Source organism: Oncorhynchus keta, chromosome 28, assembly GCF_023373465.1.
Source record: "Oncorhynchus keta strain PuntledgeMale-10-30-2019 chromosome 28, Oket_V2, whole genome shotgun sequence".
In the NCBI taxonomy this organism is placed as follows: domain Eukaryota; kingdom Metazoa; phylum Chordata; class Actinopteri; order Salmoniformes; family Salmonidae; genus Oncorhynchus; species Oncorhynchus keta.
Window position 1 is genome coordinate 16209324 of NC_068448.1, and position 24035 is coordinate 16233358.

The 24035-nt window shown below is 46.9% G+C and overlaps 1 pseudogene; it reads left to right on the forward strand.

The window, feature by feature from the left end:
* Window positions 1-998: 998 nt before the first annotated feature.
* LOC118360533 (natural resistance-associated macrophage protein 2-like) lies at window positions 999-19469 on the forward strand (annotated as a pseudogene).
* Window positions 19470-24035: the final 4566 nt, after the last annotated feature.

Consider the following 24035-nt stretch of genomic DNA (forward strand, 5'->3'; position numbering starts at 1 on the left):
GGCAGGCAGGCTTAGGGTCAGGGTCAGAGACAGGCAGTGGTCAGGCGGGCGGGTACAGGGTCAGGACAGGTAAAAAAACAGGAGGATGCGAAAAAGAGAGACTAGGGAAAAACAGGAGCTGAGACAAAACGCTGGTAGCCTGTCCTTGAACAGGCAAGATGAGCTGGCAACAGACAGACAGAAAGCACAGGTATAAATACACAGGGGATAATGGGGAAGATGGGTGACACCCGGAGGGGGATGGTGACAAGCACAAGGACAGGTGAAACAGATCAGGGCGTGACAGTACCTCCCCCCTCTTTAGGGACGCCACCTGGTGTCCTACCTGGGCGCATACCTGGTTGAACGGGGTGCTGGCGCTGGGACTCAGAGATGAGGGCTGGGTCTAGTGGAGACCCAGGACCTCTCTTCCGGGCCATACCCCTCTCAGTCAACCATGTACTGGAATCCCCAGCCCAGAGGTCGAACCTTCTGGAGGCGTCTCACCATGTATGCCAGTCGGCCGTTGATGAGACGAGGGAGGGGTGGGCATGGAAACAGGAGACAAGGGGCAGTTAGACATGGTTTTAACTCCAGACACAGAAAAGGTAGGAAAAATACAGAGGGGAAGGGGCAACAGAGGACGAACAGCAGAGGGGCTATTGATCTTGGAGCAGGGGGAAAAGGTCTCGGCTAGTAGCCACGGTACTATAGCAGCGTGCCAGCGCCTCAGGCTTGACCTTCTTGGATACCGGTCGGTGCTGCTGAAGAGAAGTCGCCCGGGCCTTACTGAACCCCTCCCGGAGGTCCTGGTACTCTGCGGAGCAGGGTCCAGGCAAATTTCCAAGCCCCCAGGAAGATGTCCTGGGGCAGGCAGAGCTGACTTCAGGCAATGAGAGTGGCAGGACAGGCTCCAGCCCATGTTGGCACCAGTTGCCCAGTCAATGGAGGGATTGTGTCGCTGGAGCCAAGAGAATCCCAATACCATGGGAACAGGTACAGGTACAGGTAGACACATAATGACTGAAAGTACCGCAATACAGACAACTCTGGGTGTTCAGTCTGCGTACGCATTCGGCTGGAGGCAGCCTAGCCCTGCCGAGCTGCATCAGCTCGGGAAGAGGCAACACAGCGGTCTTCGGAGTCTTTTGGAGGAACTCGGGTAAGCTCGAATCCTCTCGGATAATTCCGGAGTTCATCAGATGCAAGAAGGGATCCTTGAGTGAGCGATTGGGACCGTGATCAGACCACTTCTCCCTACTACATTCCCATAACCATCCATGGATCTGGAAGGTTAAGGGGATGAGTGAGTTGAGATCCATCGGTAGTTCCCGGGCTCGTCCTTTACCCCCACCGATAATCTGTGCAGGAACGCGTCGAACAGCGCTTCTGGGTTCCAGGTACCCTACGCTGCACCGCATAGAGCCTCAAACTTCTCACCTCCCTCACAAATACCTCCAGACTGAGCAGGTGCCGGATTATTGCTCCCACACCGCCGTGGCCCAGGCGAGTGCCCTACCGGACTTCAGCATAATAATGTACGCTATCTTTGAGCGGTCCGAGGGGAACGAAGAAGGCTGCAGCTGGAAAAGGAGGGAGCATTGGGAGCAAAAGGCCTGGCAGGTTCTGGAATCTCCATCGTAGCACTCTGGGGGAGTTCCCGGGAAACCGGGGTGATGACGCTGCTATCAGCCGGGTTACTGAGGGGCTGGGAGGTTACCGTCATTGTAGGCTGCCTAGTAGGCAAGCAAAGGAATTGCTCCCGCAAAGCATCTAATGCTAGGTCGTGATGTTCGGCCACGTCCTGGAACCCTTCCATCAGACCACGAAGCATCTCCTTGTGTCTACCAATGAGGGCTCCTTGGGAGGAGATGGCATTGCAGAGCTGGTCCAACACAGGTATAAATACACAAGGGATAATGGGGAAGATGGCCAATACCTGGAGGGGGGTGGAGACAAGCACAAGGTCAATAATCACCAATCTTATGTACATTACAATGTAACCTGCCTGCCTTGTAGCAGTGATTATAAACTCAGCAAAAAAAGAAACCGCCTCTCACGGTCAACTGTGTTAATTTTCAGCAAACTTAACATGTGTAAATATTTGTATGAACATACAAGATTCAATAACTGAGACATAAACAGACATGTTAGTAATAGAAATGGAAAAATGTGTCCCTGAACAAAGGGGGTAGGTCAAAATCAAAAGTTACAGTCAGTATCTGGTGTGGCCACTAGCTGCATTAAGCACTGCAGTGCCTCTCCTCCTCATGGACTGCACCAGATTTGCCAGTTCTTGCTGTGAGATGTTACCCCATTCTTCCACCAAGGCACCTGCAAGTTCCTGGACATTTCTGGGGGGAATGGCCCTAGCCCTCACCCTCCGATCCAACAGGTCCCAGACGTGCTCAATGGGATTGAGATCTGGGGTCTTCACTGGCCATGGTAGAACACTGACATTCCTGTCTTGCAGGAGATCACACACAGAACGAGCAGTATGGCTGGTGACATTGTCATGCTGGAGGGTCATGTCAGGATGAGCCTGCAGGAAGGGTACCACATGAGGAAGGAGGATGTCTTCTCTGTAACGCACAGCGTTGAGATTGCCTGCAATGACAACATGCTCAGTCTGATGATGCTGTGACACACCGCCCCAGACCATGACGGTCCCTTCACCTCCAAATCGATCCTGTTCCAGAGTACAGGCCTCGGTGTAACGCTCATTCCTTTGACAATAAACGCGAATCCGACCATCACCCTTGGTGAGACAAAACCGCGACTCGTCAATGAAGAGCACTTTTTGCCAGCCCTGTCTGGTTCAGCGACGGTGGGTTTGTGCCCATAGGCAACGTTGTTGCCGGTGATGTCTGGTAAGGACCTTCCTTGCAACAGGCCTACAAGCCCTCAGTCCAGCCTCTCTCAGCCTATTGTGGACAGTCTGAGCACTGATTGAGGGACTGTGCATTCCTGGTGTAACTCGGGTAGTTGTTGTTGCCATCCTGTGCCTGTCCCGCAGGTGTGATGTTCGGATGTACTGATCCTGTGCAGGTGTTGTTACACGTGGTCTGCCACTGCAAGGATGATCAGCTGTCTGTCCTGTCTCCCTGTAGCGCTGTCTTAGGCGTCTCACAGTACGAACATTGCAATTTATTGCCCTGGCCACATCTGCAGTCCTCATGCCTCCTTGCAGCATGCCTAAGGCACGTTCACACAGATGAGCAGGGACCCTGGGCATCTTTCTTTTGGTGCTTTTCAGAGTCAGTAGATAGGCCTCTTTAGTGTCCTAAGTTTTCATAACTGTGACCTTAATTTCCTACCGTCTGTAATCTGTTTGTGTCTTAACAACCGTTCCACAGGTGCATGTTCATTAATTGTTTATGGTTCATTGAACAAGCATGGGAAACAGTGTTTAAACCCTTTACAATGAAGATCTGTGAAGTTATGTGGATTTGTATGAATTATCTTTGAAAGACAGGGTCCTGAAAAAGGGATGTTTCTTTTTTTCTGAGTTTATATGTGCTCTCTGAGTGGATAAACATTGTAGTGCCCTCTGTTTGTTCAGGGACAAGTTGTAGTGCCCCCCTTTGTTCAGGGACACATTATTCCATTTCTGTTGGTCACGCCCTGACCATAGAGAGCTGTTTATTCTCTGTGTTGGTTGGGGCGTGACAGTGACTAGGGCGGGTTATCTAGGTGATTATTGATCTATGTTGGCCTGGTATGGTTCCCAATCAGAGACAGCTGTTTATCGTTGTCTCTGATTGGGGATCATATTTTGGCAGCCATTTTCCCATTGTGCTTTGTTGTGGGATTTTGTCTTGGTATACTTGCCAGTGACCATTATATCAGCGTCACGTTTCATTTGTGAACTTTATTGTTTTTGTTCTTTGAGTTTTTCTCTTCCTAATTAAAAGGATGGAAACATACCACGCTGCATCTTGGTCCACTCCTTATAACGATCGTGACAACATGTCTGTGGAACTTGTTCAGTTTATGTCTCAGTTGGTGAATCTTGTTATGTTCATATAAATATTTACACATGTTAAGTTTGCTGAAAATAAACGCAGTGAGACAGTGAGAGGATGTTTCTTTTTTTGCTGAGTTTATTTTATTTCAATGCTGTGTTGCTTCTAGACGTTGTTGTTGACGTTATTAACATGTCTTGTGGCTCTTTATTTCAGCATGAAGTCTGTAAATCAACACACATTCCTCATCTAGATCTGTTCCTGTTGAACAATTAGACACTGCAGGTGAACATCTTCAAAGGGTTAAGGATGCCCTTTCACCCTCAGGCTGAATGCCAACATTCAGGTTTTTCCTGGTGTAGGCACATTGTCTTAAGTCAGAGAGCGTGTTGATTCCACCTGCACTGATCGTTTAAGGGATGAGCGTCGCGTAGGAGTGATGCGATCTGATGTAAGACAATGAATGGGTTTAGGCTAGGTGTGTTCTAGCCTGGGACAACCATGACTGGGACCTACTCAGGATAGTTTGTCATGGAGGATTGTGCAAGAACTCATTCATTTATTCATTCAAGGTCAATTGAATTGAGAGATGAGATCCTCTTAGACTCACCTATAACTCTGCCCTATTTACAAGTCAACCCCTGGATCAATTAGATGTATTGATCTGTTAATTGCTTTAACTGTCTGTCGATGACTAAATAATACCAGGTATCAGGCTGTAGAGCGTTTGTGATGGTAGATAAAATGACAGTGTCTCAGCTCTCTCATCACCACTAACATCATCTAAAACCTTACAGTAGCTAAATGAAAATCAGAGTTAAAGATTTTGAACCCAGTCTCGTCCCTACAGAGCTTTCTGAACCTACACTTGTCCCATTTCTCTCGGGTGTTGCTGACCCGCTCCATCGCCATCACGCCCACCCTTCTGGTAGCCATCTTCAAGGACGTCACCCATGAACGACTTCCTCAACGTGTTGCAGAGCATGCAGGTTTTTTTGTTTAAAAATAAATAAACTTCTTTAAGCAGATGAGTCAGGTCAGACAGCAGATCCCCTTTACCTAGTTTCATGTCCACACCCCAGCTCAACCCTTACTCTATCCTCAACCCTAACCCTCAACCCTAACCCTAATCCTAAACCCCCATTCCTACACTAGGGTGACCACATGTCCCACATTGTGTGGGGAAGTCCTGAATTTTGTCCCTTTGTCCTGTGTCCTACAACCAAACAATCATATCCCGCATTTGATCAACAAATTCAAACACCACTACTTGAGAAAAAAAGGTTGATTTGTCCCGTATTTCAGTCAGACATTCCAACCAGTCTCTTGCAGTCACGTTTGGCTTTATGAAAGGATATACACTGCTCAAAAAAATAAAGGGAACACTTAGCCAACACAATGTAACTCCAAGTCAATCACACTTCTGTGAAATCAAACTGTCAACTTAGGAAGCAACACTGATTGACAATACATTTCACATGCTGTTGTGCAAATGGAATAGACAACAGGTGGAAATTCTAGGCAATTAGCAAGACACCCCCAATAAAGGAGTGGTTCTGCAGGTGGTGACCACAGACCACTTCTCAGTTCCTATGCTTCCTGGCTGATGTTTTGGTCACTTTTGAATGCTGGCGGTGCTTTCACTCTAGTGGTAGCATGAGACGGAGTCCCACACAAGTGGCTCAGGTAGTGCATCTCATCCAGGATGGCACATCAATGCGAGCTGTGGCAAGAAGGTTTGCTGTGTCTGTCAGCGTAGTGTCCAGAGCTTGGAGGCGCTACCAGGAGACAGGCCAGTACATCAGGAGATGTGGAGGAGGCCGTAGGAGGGCAACAACCCAGCAGCAGGACCGCTACCTCCACCTTTGTGCAAGGAGGAGCAGGAGGAGCACTGCCAGAGCCCTGCAAAATGACCTCCAGCAGGCCACAAATGTGTCTGCTCAAACGGTCAGAAACAGACTCCATGAGGGTGGTATGAGGGCCCGACATCCACAGGTGGGGGTTGTGCTTACAGCCCAACACCGTGCAGGACGTTTGGCATTTGCCAGAGAACACCAAAATTGGCGCCCTGTGCTCTTCACAGATGAAAGCAGGTTCACACTGAGCACATGTGACAGACGTGACAGAGTCTGGAGACGCCGTGGAGAACGTTCTGCTGCCTGCAACATCCTCCAGCATGACCGGTTTGGCGGTGGGTCAGTCATGGTGTGGGTTGGCATTTCTTTGGGGGGCCGCACAGCCTTTCATGTGCTCGCCAGAGGTAGGCTGACTGCCATTAGGTACCGAGATGAGATCCTCAGACCCCTTGTGAGACCATATGCTGGTGCGGTTGGCCCTGGGTTCCTCCTAATGCAAGACAATGCTAGACCTCATGTGGCTGGAGTGTGTCAGCAGTTCCTGCAAGAGGAAGGCATTGATGCTATGGACTGGCCCACCCATTCCCCAGACCTGAATCCAATTGAGCACATCTGGGACATCATGTCTCGCTCCATCCACCAACGTCACGTTGCACCACAGACTGTCCAGGAGTTGGCGGATGCTTTAGTCCAGGTCTGGGAGGAGATCCCTCAGGAGACCATCCGCACCTCATCAGGAGCATGCCCAGGCGTTGTAGGGAGGTCATACAGGCACGTGGAGGCCACACACACTACTGATCCTCATTTTGACTTGTTTTAAGGACATTACATCAAAGTTGGATCAGCCTGTAGTGTGGTTTTCCACTTTAATTTTGAGTGTGACTCCAAATCCAGACCTCCATGGGTTGATAAATTTGATTTCCATTGATAATTTTTGTGTGATTTTGTTGTCAGCACATTCAACTATGTAAAGAAAAAAGTATTTAATAAGAATAGTTCATTCCTTCAGATCTAGGATATTGTAATGAATTTCCTCCTCTACTTCCGAAGAGGAGAGGCGAAACGGATCAGAGGACCAATACGCGGCGTGGTAAGTGTCCATGGTTCTTTTTAATACGTTAAGGTACACATGAACAACTGACTACAAAAAAACAAGAAATGTGAAAACTCAAAACAGTCCTATCTGGTACAAAGACAGAGACAGGAACAATCACCCACAAACACACAGTGAAACCCAGGCTACCTAAGTATGATTCTCAATCAGAGACAACTAATGACACCTGCCTCTGATTGAGAACCATACTAGGCCGAAACATAGAAATACCCAAATCATAGAAAAACAAACATAGACTGCCCACCCAACTCTGACCATACTAACTAAATACAAAACACAGGAAATAAAGGTCAGAACGTGACAGATATGTTATTTTAGTGTTCCCTTTATATTTTTGAGCAGTGTATATCATAAGGATATGGTACTGGTGATGTTAAACACTTCTTCAATCGTTGTTGAGATCTGACATTCTTCGCAGCGCAAGACGAGTTATAGGCGGCCAATGTCATAGACCTATCATCAACATTACTCATCTCATATGTATATACTGTACTCCATACCATCTACTGCATCTTGCCTATGCCGTTCTGTTCCATCACTCATTCATATATCTTTATGTACATATTCTTTATCCCTTTACACTTGTATGTATAAGGTAGTAGTTGTGGAATTGTTAGGTTACATTACTCGTTGGTTATTACTGCATTGGCAGAACTAGAAGCACAAGCATTTCGCTACACTCACATTAACATCTGCTAACCATGTGTATGTGACAAATACAATTTGATTTGATTTGATCTGATGCTCATCAGTTGATCATTCAACATATTGGCTGCTGCTTCACTCAATCCCCTTTTAAAAGTATCCCTTACCCTTCCTAGCTGTTTAACATTCTCTGAGACCAACCAGAAATGTTTCCTTTGCCAAATCTTCCAAGATTTTCATAAAACAGCCACACATGTGTCCTCTCGTTTCTGCATTACCAAATTTTGCGCAAGGCAAAAAATAGTAGATAAGTCAAGGATCAGATGTGTAGGTGCTGCTGGATCACACTGGAGTTCCACCACTTCTCACACTGGAGTTCCACCACTTCTCACACTGGAGTGCCACCACTTCTCACACTGGAGTTCCACCACTTCTCACACTGGAGTTCCACCACTTCTCACACTGGAGTTCCACCACTTCTCACACTGGAGTTCCACCACTTCTCACACTGGAGTTCCACCACTTCTCAAACTGGAGTTTTACCACTTCTCACACAGGACTTCCATCACGTCTCACACTGGAGTTCCACCACTTCTCACACTGGAGTTCCGCCACTTCTCACACTGGATTTCCACCACTTCTCACACTGGAGTTCCGCCACTTCTCACACTGGAGTTCCGCCACTTCTCACACTGGATTTCCACCACTTCTCACACTGGAGTTCCGCCACTTCTCACACTGGAGTTCCGCCACTTCTCACACTGGAGTTCCGCCCACTTCTCACACCGGAGCTCTGCCACTTCTCACACTGGAGTTCCGCCACTTCTCACACCGGAGCTCAGCCACTTCTCACACTGGAGTTCCGCCACTTCTCACACCGGAGCTCTGCCACTTCTCACACCGGAGCTCTGCCACTTCTCACACTGGAGTTCCGCCACTTCTCACACTGGAGCTCAGCCACTTCTCACACTGGAGTTCTGCCACTTCTCACACCGGAGCTCTGCCACTTCTCACACTGGAGTTCAGCCACTTCTCACACTGGGAGTTCCGCCACTTCTCACACCGGAGCTCTGCCACTTCTCACACTGGAGTTCCGCCACTTCTCACACTGGAGTTCCGCCACTTCTCACACCGGAGTTCTGCCACTTCTCACACAGGAGTTCCGCCACTTCTCACACTGGAGTTCCGCCACTTCTCACACCGGAGCTCTGCCACTTCTCACACTGGAGGTCCGCCACTTCTCACACCGGAGCTCTGCCACTTCTCACACGGAGCTCTGCCACTTCTCACACCGGAGCTCTGCCACTTCTCACACTGGAGTTCCGCCACTTCTCACACCGGAGTTCCGCCACTTCTCACACCGGAGCTCTGCCACTTCTCACACTGGAGTTCCGCCACTTCTCACACCGGAGCTCAGCCACTTCTCACACTGGAGTTCCGCCACTTCTCACACCCGAGCTCTGCCACTTCTCACACCGGAGCTCTGCCACTTCTCATACCGGAGCTCTGTCACTTCTCACACTGGAGTTCCGCCACTTCTCACACCGGAGCTATGCCACTTCTCACACCGGAGCTCTGCCACTTCTCACACCGGAGCTCTGCCACTTCTCACACCGGAGCTCTGCCACTTCTCACACTGGAGTTCCGCCACTTCTCACACCGGAGCTCTGTCACTTCTCACACCGGAGCTCTGCCACTTCTCACACTGGAGTTCCACCACTTCTCACACCGGAGCTCAGCCACTTCTCACACAGAGCTCCACCGCTTCTCACACCGGAGCTCTGCCACCTCTCACACCGGAGCTCAGCCACTTCTCACACTGGAGTTCCACCACTTCTCACACCGGAGCACAGCCACTTCTCACACCAGAGCTCAGCCACTTCTCACACCAGAGCTCCGCCACTTCTCACACCGGAGCTCAGCCACTTCTCACACCGGAGCTCAGCCACTTCTCACACCAGAGCTCAGCCACTTCTCACACCAGAGTTCCACCACTTCTCACACCAGAGCTCCGCCACTTCTCACACCGGAGCTCTGTCACTTCTCACACCGGAGCTCAGCCACTTCTCACACTGGAGTTCCGCCACTTCTCACACCGGAGCTCTGCCACTTCTCACACTGGAGTTCCGCCACTTCTCACACCGGAGCTCAGCCACTTCTCACACTGGAGTTCCGCCACTTCTCACACCGGAGCTCTGCCACTTCTCACACTGGAGTTCCGCCACTTCTCACACCGGAGCTCAGCCACTTCTCACACTGGAGTTCCGCCACTTCTCACACCGGAGCTCTGCCACTTCTCACACCGGAGCTCTGCCACTTCTCACACTGGAGTTCCGCCACTTCTCACACCGGAGCTCAGCCACTTCTCACACTGGAGTTCTGCCACTTCTCACACCGGAGCTCTGTCACTTCTCACACCGGAGCTCAGCCACTTCTCACACTGGAGTTCCGCCACTTCTCACACCGGAGCTCTGCCACTTCTCACACTGGAGTTCCGCCACTTCTCACACTGGAGTTCCGCCACTTCTGACACTGGAGTTCCACCACTTCTCACACAGGAGTTCCGCCACTTCTCACACTGGAGTTCCGCCACTTCTCACACCGGAGCTCTGCCACTTCTCACACTGGAGGTCCGCCACTTCTCACACCGGAGCTCTGCCACTTCTCACACCGGAGCTCTGCCACTTCTCACACCGGAGCTCTGCCACTTCTCACACTGGAGTTCCGCCACTTCTCACACCGGAGTTCCGCCACTTCTCACACCGGAGCTCTGCCACTTCTCACACTGGAGTTCCGCCACTTCTCACACCGGAGCTCAGCCACTTCTCACACTGGAGTTCCGCCACTTCTCACACCCGAGCTCTGCCACTTCTCACACCGGAGCTCTGCCACTTCTCATACCGGAGCTCTGTCACTTCTCACACTGGAGTTCCGCCACTTCTCACACCGGAGCTATGCCACTTCTCACACCGGAGCTCTGCCACTTCTCACACTGGAGTTCCGCCACTTCTCACACCGGAGCTCAGCCACTTCTCACACTGGAGTTCTGCCACTTCTCACACCGGAGCTCTGTCACTTCTCACACCGGAGCTCAGCCACTTCTCACACTGGAGTTCCACCACTTCTCACACCGGAGCTCTGTCACTTCTCACACGGAGCTCTGCCACTTCTCACACTGGAGTTCCGCCACTTCTCACACTGGAGTTCCACCACTGGAGTTCTGACACTGGAGTTCCACCACTTCTCACACAGGAGTTCCGCCACTTCTCACACTGGAGTTCCGCCACTTCTCACACCGGAGCTCTGCCACTTCTCACACTGGAGGTCCGCCACTTCTCACACCGGAGCTCTGCCACTTCTCACACCGGAGCTCTGCCACTTCTCACACCGGAGCTCTGCCACTTCTCACACTGGAGTTCCGCCACTTCTCACACCGGAGTTCCGCCACTTCTCACACCGGAGCTCTGCCACTTCTCACACTGGAGTTCCACCACTTCTCACACCGGAGCTCAGCCACTTCTCACACCAGAGCTCCACCGCTTCTCACACCGGAGCTCTGCCACCTCTCACACCGGAGCTCAGCCACTTCTCACACTGGAGTTCCACCACTTCTCACACCGGAGCACAGCCACTTCTCACACCAGAGCTCAGCCACTTCTCACACCAGAGCTCCGCCACTTCTCACACCGGAGCTCAGCCACTTCTCACACCGGAGCTCAGCCACTTCTCACACCAGAGCTCAGCCACTTCTCACACCAGAGTTCCACCACTTCTCACACCAGAGCTCCGCCACTTCTCACACCGGAGTTTTGTCACTTCTCACAATGGTGCTCAAATCAAAGCTGTATCAATGTCTTGGATGATCACATAATGATTCATTAATGTTCTACATAACATATCCAAGTATAATAGCATAGTATAACGTTACTGTTACACAAGAAACACCACAATTCTTTTGACACTTTAGGATGGTTAGCTGAATAGTCAAAAAAAATATCTCATGTAGCAAAAACGCAGAAGCCTGCGCCACTACGCAGAATGTTTTTTGATTAAAACAAAATACAGGAAGACTACAGTTAGTTAACACCATCTGCTCTAATTTGCTCACATAATTTACATTTTATCGTGTGTGTGGGGGGGTGGGGGGTTCTGAGCAATGTTGCCTCTATGCCACACAGCTCCCCCTTGACTGCTGAGTTTTCCCTGTGCGTTAACGCTATCAACGTTTTCCTTTACTGTGACAGTTGTGATCGAATCAACTAATACTGGTCACTTTCATACCAAAACGAAATATGCAAGAGATTTTGCTGTAGGCAGAACGTATCTGAGTAGGAATCTATTGCGCCCATACTCTACATAGACCTGTGCAGCATAACCAATCAGAGCGGCACTAGGCCTATATGCAAATAGACCATTGCCATATATGGATCTTTGCCATTTACTTTGAACTGGAATCTGTTTACAGCTGTGGTCCTGTGCTTGTTTTGAAATCAAAGCAAGAGCTGCATGTAGCCACGTGCACATTTAGTTCATATCCTTTGCTAATTCGTGAGTTAATGGCCCTGTTATAGATCATTTGTAGTCAGCAATAGGGGAATGATTGCTTCCTACAAGAGCACAAAACGTGTACATACATTTCTAGACATCTTTGAAAAGTGAGTCAAGTAGAGAAAGCTTTTTTGTCTTAAAGGGGCAGTGTTGTATTTTGAGACAGACTTGAATAAGCTAAGCAGCCAATAGGCAGAGGGTAGCATCATTTGTCTGATTCTATGTAATAATGATATGGAAATAGTAGTGATTTCTTGCATTACACAACACAAAAACATTTTCAGTCACCTCCTTATCTGCCTTATCTGTAGGATAAACAGGTTAATGTCAAGCCCTGTATGTTTTTTTCAAAAGTCTAATGGAATGTACAGTCGTGGCCAAAAGTTTTGAGAATTACACAAATATTACGTTTGCTGCCTCAGTTTGTATGATGGCAATTTGCCTATACTCCAGAATGTTATGAAGAGTGATCAGATGAATTGCAATTAATTGCAAAGTCCCTCTTTGCCATGCAAATGAACTGAATCCCCAAAACACATTTCCACTGCATTTCAGCCCTGCCACAAAAGGACCAGCTGACATCATGTCAGTGATTCTCTCGTTAACACAGGTGTGAGTGTTGACGAGGACAAAGCTGGAGATCACTCTGTCATGCTGATTAAGTTTGAATAACAGACTGGAAGCTTCAAAAGGAGGGTGGTGCTTGTAATCATTGTTCTTCCTCTGTCAATCATGGTTAACTGCAAGGAAATACATGCTGTCATCATTGCTTTGCACAAAAATGGCTTCACAGGCAAGGATATAAATGCCAGTAAGATTTCACCTAAATCAACCATTTATCGGATCATCAAGAACTTCAAGGAGAGCGGTTCAATTGTTGTGAAGAAGGCTTCAGGGCGCCCAAGAAAGTCCAGTAAGCGCCAGGACCGTCTCCTAAAGTTTATTCAGCTGCGGGATCGGGGAACCACCAGTACAGAGCTTGCTCAGGAATGGCAGCAGGCAGGTGTGAGTGCATCTGCACGTACAGTTAGGTGAAGAATTTTGGAGGATGGCCTGGTGTCAAGAAGGGCAGCAAAGAAGCCACTTCTCTCCAAGAAAAACATCAGGGACAGACTGATATTCTGCAAAAGGTACAGGGATTGGACTGCTGAGGACTGGGGTAAAGTCATTTTCTCTGATGATTCCCCTTTAGATTGTTTGGGGCATCCGGAAAAAAGCTTGTCCTGAGAAGACAAGGTGAGCGCTACCATCAGTCCTGTGTCATGCCAACAGTAAAGCATCCTGAGACCATTCATGTGTGGGGTTGCTTCTCAGCCAAGGGAGTGGGCTCACTCACAATTTTGCTTAAGAACACGGCCTTGAATAAAGAATGGTACCAACACATCCTCCGAGAGCAACTTCTCCCAACCATCCAGGAACAGTTTGGTGACGAACAACACCTTTTCCAGCATGTACCTTGCCATAAGGCAAAAGTGATAACTAAGTGGCTTGGGGAACAAAACATTGATATTTTGGGTCCATGGCCAGGAAACTCCCCAGACCTTAATCCCATTGAGAACTTGTGTTCAATCCTCAAGAGGCGAGTAGACAAACAAAAACCCACAAATTCTGACAAACTCCAAGTATTGATTATGCAAGAATGGGCTGCCTTCAGTCAGAATGTAGCACAGAAGTTAATTGACAGCATGCCAGGGCGGATTGCCGAAGTCTTGAAAAAGAAGGGTCAACACTGCAAATATTGACTCTTTGCATCAACTTCATGTAATTGTCAATAAAAACCGGTGACACCTATGAAATGCTTGTAATTATACTTCAGTATTCCATAGTAACATCTGACAAAAATATGCAAGACACTGAAGCAGCAAACTTTGTGGAAATTAATATTTGTGTCATTCTCAAAACTTTTTGCCACGACTGCAGGCCTACATTGAACACCACACATTGGCTGCTAATGTAGGTTGAATGATAGAACAGCAATTTCCATGTTAAAATGTTATGGGATGCATTTTCTCCATGTTTTTTTATGGGGACACCTACATTATGATTAAATAGCCACAGTAGCCCACTTGGCCAAGGTTAAAACTGTACTTTGAAGTGGGTACATTCTCAGTGTTTACAGAATTGTCACAACTTTGACGTTTGCGCTCAAGAACATTGGTGCTGACCATTTTTGTTAATGTTTTACATTTTTAAATGTAACCTTTATTTAACTAGCCAAGTCAGTTAAGAACAAATTCTTATTTACAATGACGGCCTACAGCGGCCAAACCTGGACGACTTGCGCCACCCTATGGAACTCCCAATCACAGCCGGTTGTGATACAGCCTGGATTCGACAAGGGAGTCTGTAGTGACGCCTACTAGCACTGAGATGCATTGTCTTAGACCTCTGTGCCACTCGAGAGCCCGTGTGGGCTACAATATCCCGTGAATGTCTTGCAAAATCATCCTATTGTTCCACATTTTGGGTATTTTAAGCGTGGACACCTTAGACCACACCCCAGCTCAATCCTAACCCTAGCCTCAACCCTAACCCTACCTTCATGTCCACAACCCAGTTCTACCCTAACTCTAGCCTCAACCCTAACCATAACCCTAACCCTAGTTGTATCTCCACAGCCTGGTTCAACCCTAGCCTTTATCCTAACCCTAACCCTAGCTTCATGTCCACAACCCGGTCCAACCCTAACCCCTGTCTCAACCACAAACCTAGCTCTAGCTTCAGCTCCACACCCCGACTCAACCCTAACCCTAATCCCAGGCAAGCTGTTGCATTCCAACAGAGTAGTTGGTTGATGCTTTCTGTTTCTCTCACTCAGCTGCCATTCCAACAGAGTAGTTGGTTAATGCTTTCTGTTTCTCTCACTCAGCTGCCATTCCAACAGAGTAGTTGGTTGATGCTTTCTGTTTCTGCCATTCCAACAGAGTAGTTGGTTGATGATTTCTTTTTCGTCACTCAGCTGCCATTTACTTTGATTTCCATCCTCACTTTCACCAGTTTGTCATCCCTCATGACTGAATTAGCCAATGGATTGTAAGTATACTGTGAATATGCTGAAAACGTTACAATTTTAGCTACATTAAATGGTATATTTTAAAGAACATCATATGATAATATGAGAAGATTCAACGTACAATTTTTTTGATCCGAATGGTTTCTGATGCTATCACCATTCTTTCAGATTTTGGAAGATTGGGGAGGAGTTGTGATCCTGCTAGTGTGTTGTATCAACATGTACTTTGTGGTCATCTATGTGACAGTTTTGGACAGCGTGTGGCTATATGTGCTGGCTGCTTTTCTTTGCATAGGATATTTGGGATTTGTAGGTTACCTGGTAAGTATTTATTTTAGTTTAGGCTGTTTATTTATTACTGAAAGCTTTGTGTGGTCAGTTTGAAAGGTTTTTCACTCTTTGTTTTCTATGTCGTGCAATGCATACTGAACTAAATTGGTAATATAGAGGACCACTTTAATCTTAAACCACTGAGTCAGTTATTAATCATTTGACAAACTTTGCATGAGGACAGTTATATGTGTGAGAATGCCCTCCTGGCAGTAGAATGATTACACATTGTACTGAATCTCTCACACCCCTTTCTCTCCTCTGTCTCTCCGTCCCTTTCTCCCTCTCTCTAGGTGTTGTTTAGTCTGATAGCATTAGGCGTGTCCTGTCTGGATGTCAACGGCAGGGTCAGGAACGACACCACAGTTCTGATACAGCAGCTGTGTGTGTGTGTGTGTGTGTGTGTGTGTGTGTGTGTGTGTGTGTGTGTGTGTGTGTGTGTGTGTGTGTGTGTGTGTGTGTGTGTGTGTGTGTGTGTGTGTGTGTGTGTGTGTGTGTGTGTGTGTGTGTGCGTGTGTGTGGGTGCGTGTGCGTGTGCGTGTGCGCGCGCGTGTGTGTGTGGCTATGTGAGGATCCTTGGGATAAGTTAATTGACATATTAATGGTAATAGGACTTTCTTTGTGATGAGTCTTGAAAATTATTGTGAAATGGTACTGTAAATGTCAATATATTATTTATTCACTTAGTGACTGAATTACATCTTGAAATGGTTAACTCAAATAGATTTTCTCCTATTTTTTTGTATGTGGTGGTCAATGAGATCTACCAGAGAAAAATGGTTTCATAATGTCGGTGCTTGACAGAAGCCTAGCATTCCTCAACTCCTGAAACTACTTTTCCATTAGATGTCATTGACCATCACATAAACATTACGGCCATCTATTTGATGTGCTATGAGATCAGTGTTTGCCCTCTACCTGTTTGTTTGTTTGTCTTGTCTGTATAATCTTTAAAAATATCAAATAAAAAAACCTTGATTACATTTTTTTATCGTACAGTCTGTATAGTCGCACCTCCAGCTTTGTGCAAGTAACCGAAAGGTTGCTGGATCGAATCCCAGAGCTGACAATCTGTCGTTCTTCCCCTGAGCAAGGCAGTTAACCCACTGTTCCCCGGGCACCGATGACGTGGTTGTCGATTAAGGCAGCCCTCCGCACCTCTCTAATTCAGAGGTATTGCGTTAAATGCAGAAGACATTTCAGTTGAATGCATTCAGTTGTACGAGGGACAAGATATCTCCCTTTCCAAATATCACCTTCAAGGCTCATTGCATAGCCTCACAGCACAGGTTTCATAATGCACGTGCTTGACAGAAGCCTAGCATTCTGCCACAGGGAGGCACTGTTGACTAAAACTCATGGTAATGTTTAAAAGTACCAGACTACCAGTACTGTAGTCTGAACAACAAACATTTAATGCCATGAGTTTTTACATATTGTGAAAGTGCATCACTTTATTTTTATTTGTACATCCACCATGTTCATCTTATTTCACCTCAAATATAAGTCTTGATTGCCTCTGAATGCAATTGCTACAGTGTATAGCTAATGTTGTTGATTGGAATTCTTATGCTAGTATGCACAATTGTGTCATTACATTTCCTGTAGAAGACTGGTAGAGTCATTGTTATAAGAGTTTAGCATATTTCAGTCCTCAAGTGCCGTGCTGTGACTGTGAAATAGAGCGCCAAACAGGTTTTCTTTGCATTGTGGTGGCTGGGAACGTTTTCCTGTCATTGAGGCAGCAGCCTTATGTAAGGAGGAGTTTTTGTTTTTCTCTATGAGCCAATCTTTCCCTGCATAGGCCTCTCTCACAGTCTGTCCAGCAGGCCCCTTTCCTGGAAACATAGCCCAGCAGAGGCCACTAAGGGGCAGGGGAAGGAGAAGGGAGGGGAGGGGAGGTGGGCTTCCAGCAAATCACATGATCCTAGACCTAAAGTCCCAGTCCTACATAAAGCTCAGATGTGATCTTCATAGTCGCCATAGCCAAGTATGGAGGGGGCAGACATTGAACATGTATGCTAGATTTACAGAGTCTGATTGGAGATACAGTTGATGTCGGAAGTTTACATACACCTTAGCCAAATACATTTAAAGTCAGTTTTTCACAATTCCTGACATTTAATCCTAGTAATAATTCCCTGTCTTAGGTCAGTTAGGATCACCACTTTATTTTAAGAATGTGAAATGTCAGAATAATAGTAGAGAGAATGATTTATTTCAGCTTTTATTTCTTTCATCACATTCCCAACGGGTCAGAAGTTTTCATACACTCAATTATGATTTGGTAGCATTGCCTTCAAATGGTTTAACTTGGGTCAAACGTTTCGGGTAGCTTTCCACAAGCTTCCCACAATAAGTTGGGTGAACTATGGCCCATTCCTCCTGACAGAGCTGGTGTAACTGAGTCAGGTTTGTAGGCCTCCTTGCTAGCACACGCTTTTTCAGTTCTGCCCACGTAGAATGTATGCACACATGACTGTAAGTATGCACACATGACTGTAAGTCGCTTTGGATAAAAGCGTCTGCTAAATGGCATATATTATTATATTATTACAAATTTTCCATAGCATTGAGGTCAGGGCTTTGTGATGGCCACTCCAATACCTTGACTTTGTTGTCCTTAAGCCATTTTGCCACAACTTTGGAAGTATGATTGGGGTCATTGTCCATTTGGAAGACACATTTGCAACCAAGCTTTAACTTCCTGACTGATGTCTTGAGATGTTGCTTCAATATAGCCACATCATTTTCATTCCTTATGATGCCATCTATTTTGTGAAGTGCACCAGTCCCTCCTGCAGCATAGCACCCACACAACATGATGCTGCCACCCCCGTGCTTCACGATTGGGATGGTGTTCTTCGGGTTTTAAGCCTCCCCCTTTCTCCTCCAAACATAACGATGGTTATTATGGCCAAACAGTTCTATTTTTTGTTTCATCAGACCAGAGGACATTTCTCCAAAAAGTACAATCTTTGTCCCCATGTGCAGTTGCAAACCGTAGTCTGGCTTTTTTATGGCGGTTTTGGAGCAGTGGCTTCTTCCTTGCTGAGCGGCCATTCAGGTTATGTTGATATCGGACTCGTTTTACTGTGGATATAGATACTTTTGTACCTTTTTCCTCCAGCATCTTCACAAGGTCCTTTGCTGTTGTTCTGGGATAGATTTGCACCTATTGCACTAAAGTATGTTCATCTCTAGGAGACAGAACGCGTCTCCTTCCTGAGCGGTTAGACAGCTGCGTGGTCCCATGGTGTTTATACTTGCATACTATTGTTTGTACAGATGAACGTAGTACCTTCAGGCATTCGGAAATTCCTCCCAAGGATGAACCAGACTTGTGGAGGTCTAAAAAAAAAATCTGGGGTCTTGGCTGATTTCTTTGGATTTTCCCATGATGTCAAGCAAAGAGGTACTGAGTTTGAAGGTCGGCCTTGAAATACATCCACAGGTACAACTCCAATAGACTCAAATGATGTCAATTACCCTATCAGAAGCTTCTAAAGCCATGACATCATTTTCTGAAATTTTCCAAGCTGTTTAAAGGCACAGTCAACTCATTGTATGTAAACTTCTGACCCACTGGAATTGTGATTCAGTGAAATATAAGTGAAATAATCTGTCTGTAAACAATTGTTGGAAAAATGACTTGTGTCATGCGCAATGTAGATGTGCTAACCGATTTGCCAAAACGGTAGTTTGTTAACAACAAATTTGTGGAAGTTGTAAAACGAGTTTTACTGACTCCAACTTAAGTGTATGTAAACTTCCGACTTCAACTGTATGTAATATGGTTAATTACATGTTTAGGTTCATGTTTAATTTAAACAGTGTATTCCCAAATTAATATTGTGTTGATATTGTGTCATATTTTTTTTTAACAGAATTTAATAAGATGAAGTTTGATGGTGAATGATAACTATCTGCACATTTGGATTGTTTTGTACAAAGATTGATAGATCCTGATTCTCTGAACTTGCTCTTTTCAGATAACTAAGATTGGAACTAAAGAATAAGATAGGACATTTGAAATTACTTTGTCTAATTATTTATTTAAAAAAAGCTTTCCTTGAAACTTCTCATCATGTTTATAACACAATTTTATAACATAAAATGTTCAACTCAATTATCTTTCAGGGATTATTTGGGAAATCAAATGCTGCTGTTGTCACGTTCGTTGTACGAAGGAGACCAAGGTGCAGCGTGGTAAGCGTACATTCTTCCTTATTATAAGAACGAACACTGAACAACCAGACAAAAACAACAAAACAAACCATGAAGCTAATATGAGTAGTGCAGACCGGCAACTAAACATAGAACAAGAATCCACAAACACAAAAGGGAAAATGGCTACCTAAATATGACCCCCAATCAGAGACAACGATCAACAGCTGCTTATGATTGGGAACCATATCAGGCCACCATAGACATACATACTACCTAGACCTACAAAACCCCTAAACAATACAAAACTAACATACCCACCCTAGTCACACCCTGACCTAACCAAAATAATAAAGATACCAGAGATATCTCAGGTCAGGGCGTGACAGTACCCCCCCCCCCCGAAAGGTGCGGACTCCCGGCCGCAAACCTGAACCTATAGGGGAGGATCTGGGTGGGCATCTACCCTCGGGGGCGGCTCTGGTTCTGGACCCCGGATCGCCGCTGGAGGCTCCGGACTGTGGCCCGCCGCTGGAGGTTCCGGACTGTGGCCCGTCGTTGGAGGTTCCGGACTGTGGCCCGCCGCTGGAGGTTCCGGACTGTGGCCCGTCGTTGGAGGTTCCGGACTGTGGCCCGCCGCTGGAGGTTCCGGACTGTGGCCCGTCGTTGGAGGTTCCGGACTGTGGCCCGTCGTTGGAGGTTCCGGACTGTGGCCCGTCGTTGGAGGTTCCGGACTGTGGCCCGTCGTTGGAGGTTCCGGACTGTGGCCCGTCGCCGGAAGCTCTGGACTGGGAACTGTCGCCGGAAGCTCTGGACTGGGAACTGTCGCCGGAAGCTCTGGACTGGGAACTGTCGCCGGAAACTCTGGACTGGGAACTGTCGCCGGAAGCTCTGGACTGGGAACTGTCGCCGGAAGCTCTGGATTGGGTACTGTCGCCGGAAGCTCTGGACTGCGGAGGCGCACTGGATATCTGGTGCGTGGTGCCGGCACTGGTGGTACCGGGCTGGGAACACGCACCTAAGGGCGAGGGCGAGGAGCAGGCACAGGACGTACTGAACTTTGGAGGCACACCGGAGGCCTGGTGCATGGTGCCGGCACTGGTGGTACCGGGTTGGTGACACGCACCTCAGGGCGAGTGCGGGAAGCAGGCACAGGACGTACTGGACTGTGGAGGCGCACTGGAGATCTGGAGCATAAAGCTGGCACACTGCGCCCTGGCTGTGCGGGGCGCTAGCACAGGACTCACTGGGCTGTGCAGACACACCGGAGAGACACAGTACGCAGAACCGGCGCAGGATATCCTGGTCCAACGAGGTGTACTGGAGACCAGGAGCGATGAGCCGACACCATCCTTCCTGGCTGGATGCCCATTCTAGGCCGGCAAATGCGAGGAGCTGGAATAGAGCGTACCGTGCTATGAATGCGAACTGGAGACACCGTGCGCATCACTGCATATAACGGTGCCTGACCAGTCACACGCTCTCCATGGTAAGCACGAGGAGTTGGCTCAGGTCTCCAACCTGACTCAGCCAATCTCCTCGTCTCCTCGTCTGCTTCTCGGGCTTGTCTCGTCGGTACTACTCCTCGTAATATCTCCGTTCCGCTTGCGCTGCCTCTATCTACTCCTTAGGAAGGCGATACTCCCCCATCAGCTGCCCTTCTCTCTCTTTCTCCATCTTTGTAGTTCTCTCTTTCTCAGTCCCTCTCTCTGTCTCTCTCTTTCTCAGTCCCTCGCTCTGTCTCTCTTTCTCAGTCCCTCTCTCTCTCTCTTTCTCAGTCCCTTTCTATGCCTCTCTCTTTCACATTCCCTCTCTGTCTCTCTCTCTTTCTCAGTCCCTTTCTCTCTCTCTCAGCTCTTATAGCTCAGAGGAATGCAAAGACAACATGACCAGGAGAGAGACACTTTAAAGACAGACAGACCAGAAAACAAGCACAGAGAAACAATTTCAAGTTTAATTTGTGTCATCAGTGGCCTCATTTTTTTACATTGAGCCTCATGACATTTTCCAGGTCATCCAGTTGATGCTAATTTGACATACATTCACAATGCATCTGTGTTGCTGTGTAAAAACAGTCCGAAAGCAGGAATGCAAACAGCTGTGCCATTCTTGTTTATGCATTAGTTTTGTGGTTGGCGTTTTGATCCGGATCCATGATTTTGGCAGTAGGGCCCCAGAGTTTCTCTCTCTCTGCTCCAGTGTTGTTAGTTGGGTTAGTCATAAAGAAACATCTGTCTTTTGCGTCCTCTGCTCAGTGCTCCTGTTAGAATACACAGGTTGGCTTCCAAAACATGCTGCACCCAAAAGAGATGCAGAATTCCCTGATGTATGTCCCTCTCTCTGTGTGCATGTCCATAAGCATTTCATCAATGTGTTATCTTATTTCCATGTATTTCCAGTCACAGTATACACCTGCCTCACATCACACAGAGTCAGTCAGAGCACTCAGCCCTTACCGCACTACAGGTGTGTTCTGAAATTCACCCTCTGTTGCTGTTGAAGGTGTTATTGTTACACATTATTTCAGCGTCAAAAGCATTTCAAAATGATAAGAAACACATTTGTTCATCCATTTCAGTGTGTTCTGTGGAGCTGGTGAAATGTATTTTTAGACAACAATCAAAAATAAAAATGCACCTCAGGAGGTACAGTGCATTCGGAAAGTATTCAGACCTTTCACTTTTTCCACATTTTGTTACGTTACAGCCTTATTCTAATATGGATGTAATTATTTTCCCCCTCATCAATCTACACACAATACCCCATAATGACAAAAACATTTTTTCTTTTTTTCGCAAATGTATTAAAAATAAACAGAAATACTTTATTTACATAAATATTCAGACACTTTGCTATGAGACTCAAAATTGAGCTCAGGTGCATCCTGTTTCCATTGATCATCCTTGAGATGTTTCTACAACTTGATTGGAGTCCACCTGTGGTAAATTCAATTGATTGGACATGATTTGGAAAGGCACACACCTGTCTATATAAGGTCCCACTGCTGACAGTGCATGTCAGAGCAAAAACCAAGCCACGAAGTCAAAAGAATTGTCCATAGAGCTTTGAAACAAGATTGTGTCGATGCACAGATCTGGGGAAGGTTACCAACAAATGTATGCAGCATTGAAGGTCCCCAAGTACACAGTGGCTTCCATCATTCTTAAATTGAAGAAGTTTGGTACCACCAAGACTCTTGCTAGAGCTGTCCGCCCAGCCAAACTGAGCAATCGGGGGAGAAGGGCCTTGGTCAGGTTGGTGACCAAGAACTCGATGGTCAATCTGACAGAGCTCTAGAGTTCCTCTGTGGAGATGGGAGAACCTTCCAGAAGGACAACCACCTCTACAGCACTCCACCAATCAGGCCTTTAAGGTAGAGTGGCCAGACGGAAGCTACTCCTCAGTAAAAGGCACATGACAGCCCACTTGGAGTTTGCCACCTAAAGGACTCTCAGACCATGAGAAACAAGATTTTCTGGTCCGATGAAACCAAGATGGCCTGAATGCCAAGCGTCACATCTTGAGGATACCAGGCACTATTCATCGCCTGGCTAATACCATCCCTACGGTGAAGCATTATGCTGCAGGGATTTTTTTCAGAGGAAGGGACTGGGAGACTACTCAAGATTGAGGGAAATATGAACAAAGCAAAGTACATAGAGATCCTTGATGAAAACTTGCTCGAGAGCACTCAGGACCTCAGAATGGGGCGAAGGTTCACCTTCCAACAGGACAACGACCCTAAGCACACAGCCAAGACAACGCAGGAGTGGCTTCGGGACAAGTCTCTGGATGTCGCTGAGTTGCTCAGCCAGAGCCCAGACTTGAACCCGATCGAACATCTCTGGAGAGACCTGAAAATAGCTGTGCAGCGACGCTCCACATCCAACCTGACAGAGCATGAGAGGATCTGCAGAGAAGAATGGGAGAAACTCCCCAAATACATGTGTGCCAAGCTTGTAGCGTCATACCCACCAAGACTTGAGGCTGTAATCGCTGCCAAAGGAGCTTCAACAAAGCACTGAGTAAAGGGTCTGAATACTTATGTAAATGTGATATTTCAGTTTTTGCTTTGTCATAATGGGGTATTGTGTGTAGATTGGTGAGGAAAACAAAAATGTAATCAATTTTAGAATAAGGCTGTAAAGTAACAAAATGTGGAAAAAGCGAAAGGGGTCTGAATACTTTTTGAATGCACTGTATGTGATGTGTGCAGCACTGCGTTTGACAAAAAAAGACTTAGCTAGCTACCTCTTCCTTCATCTGTATAAGATGAAGTGTTGTCATGTTGGAGTGCTGGAAAATTACAACAAATCAACTAAACAGATTACCATTAGTTATGATGGACATAAACATTATATTTAGCAAAAATTGTATTTGTAAGGAAACAATCATATACGGTGGATAAACTTGAATGC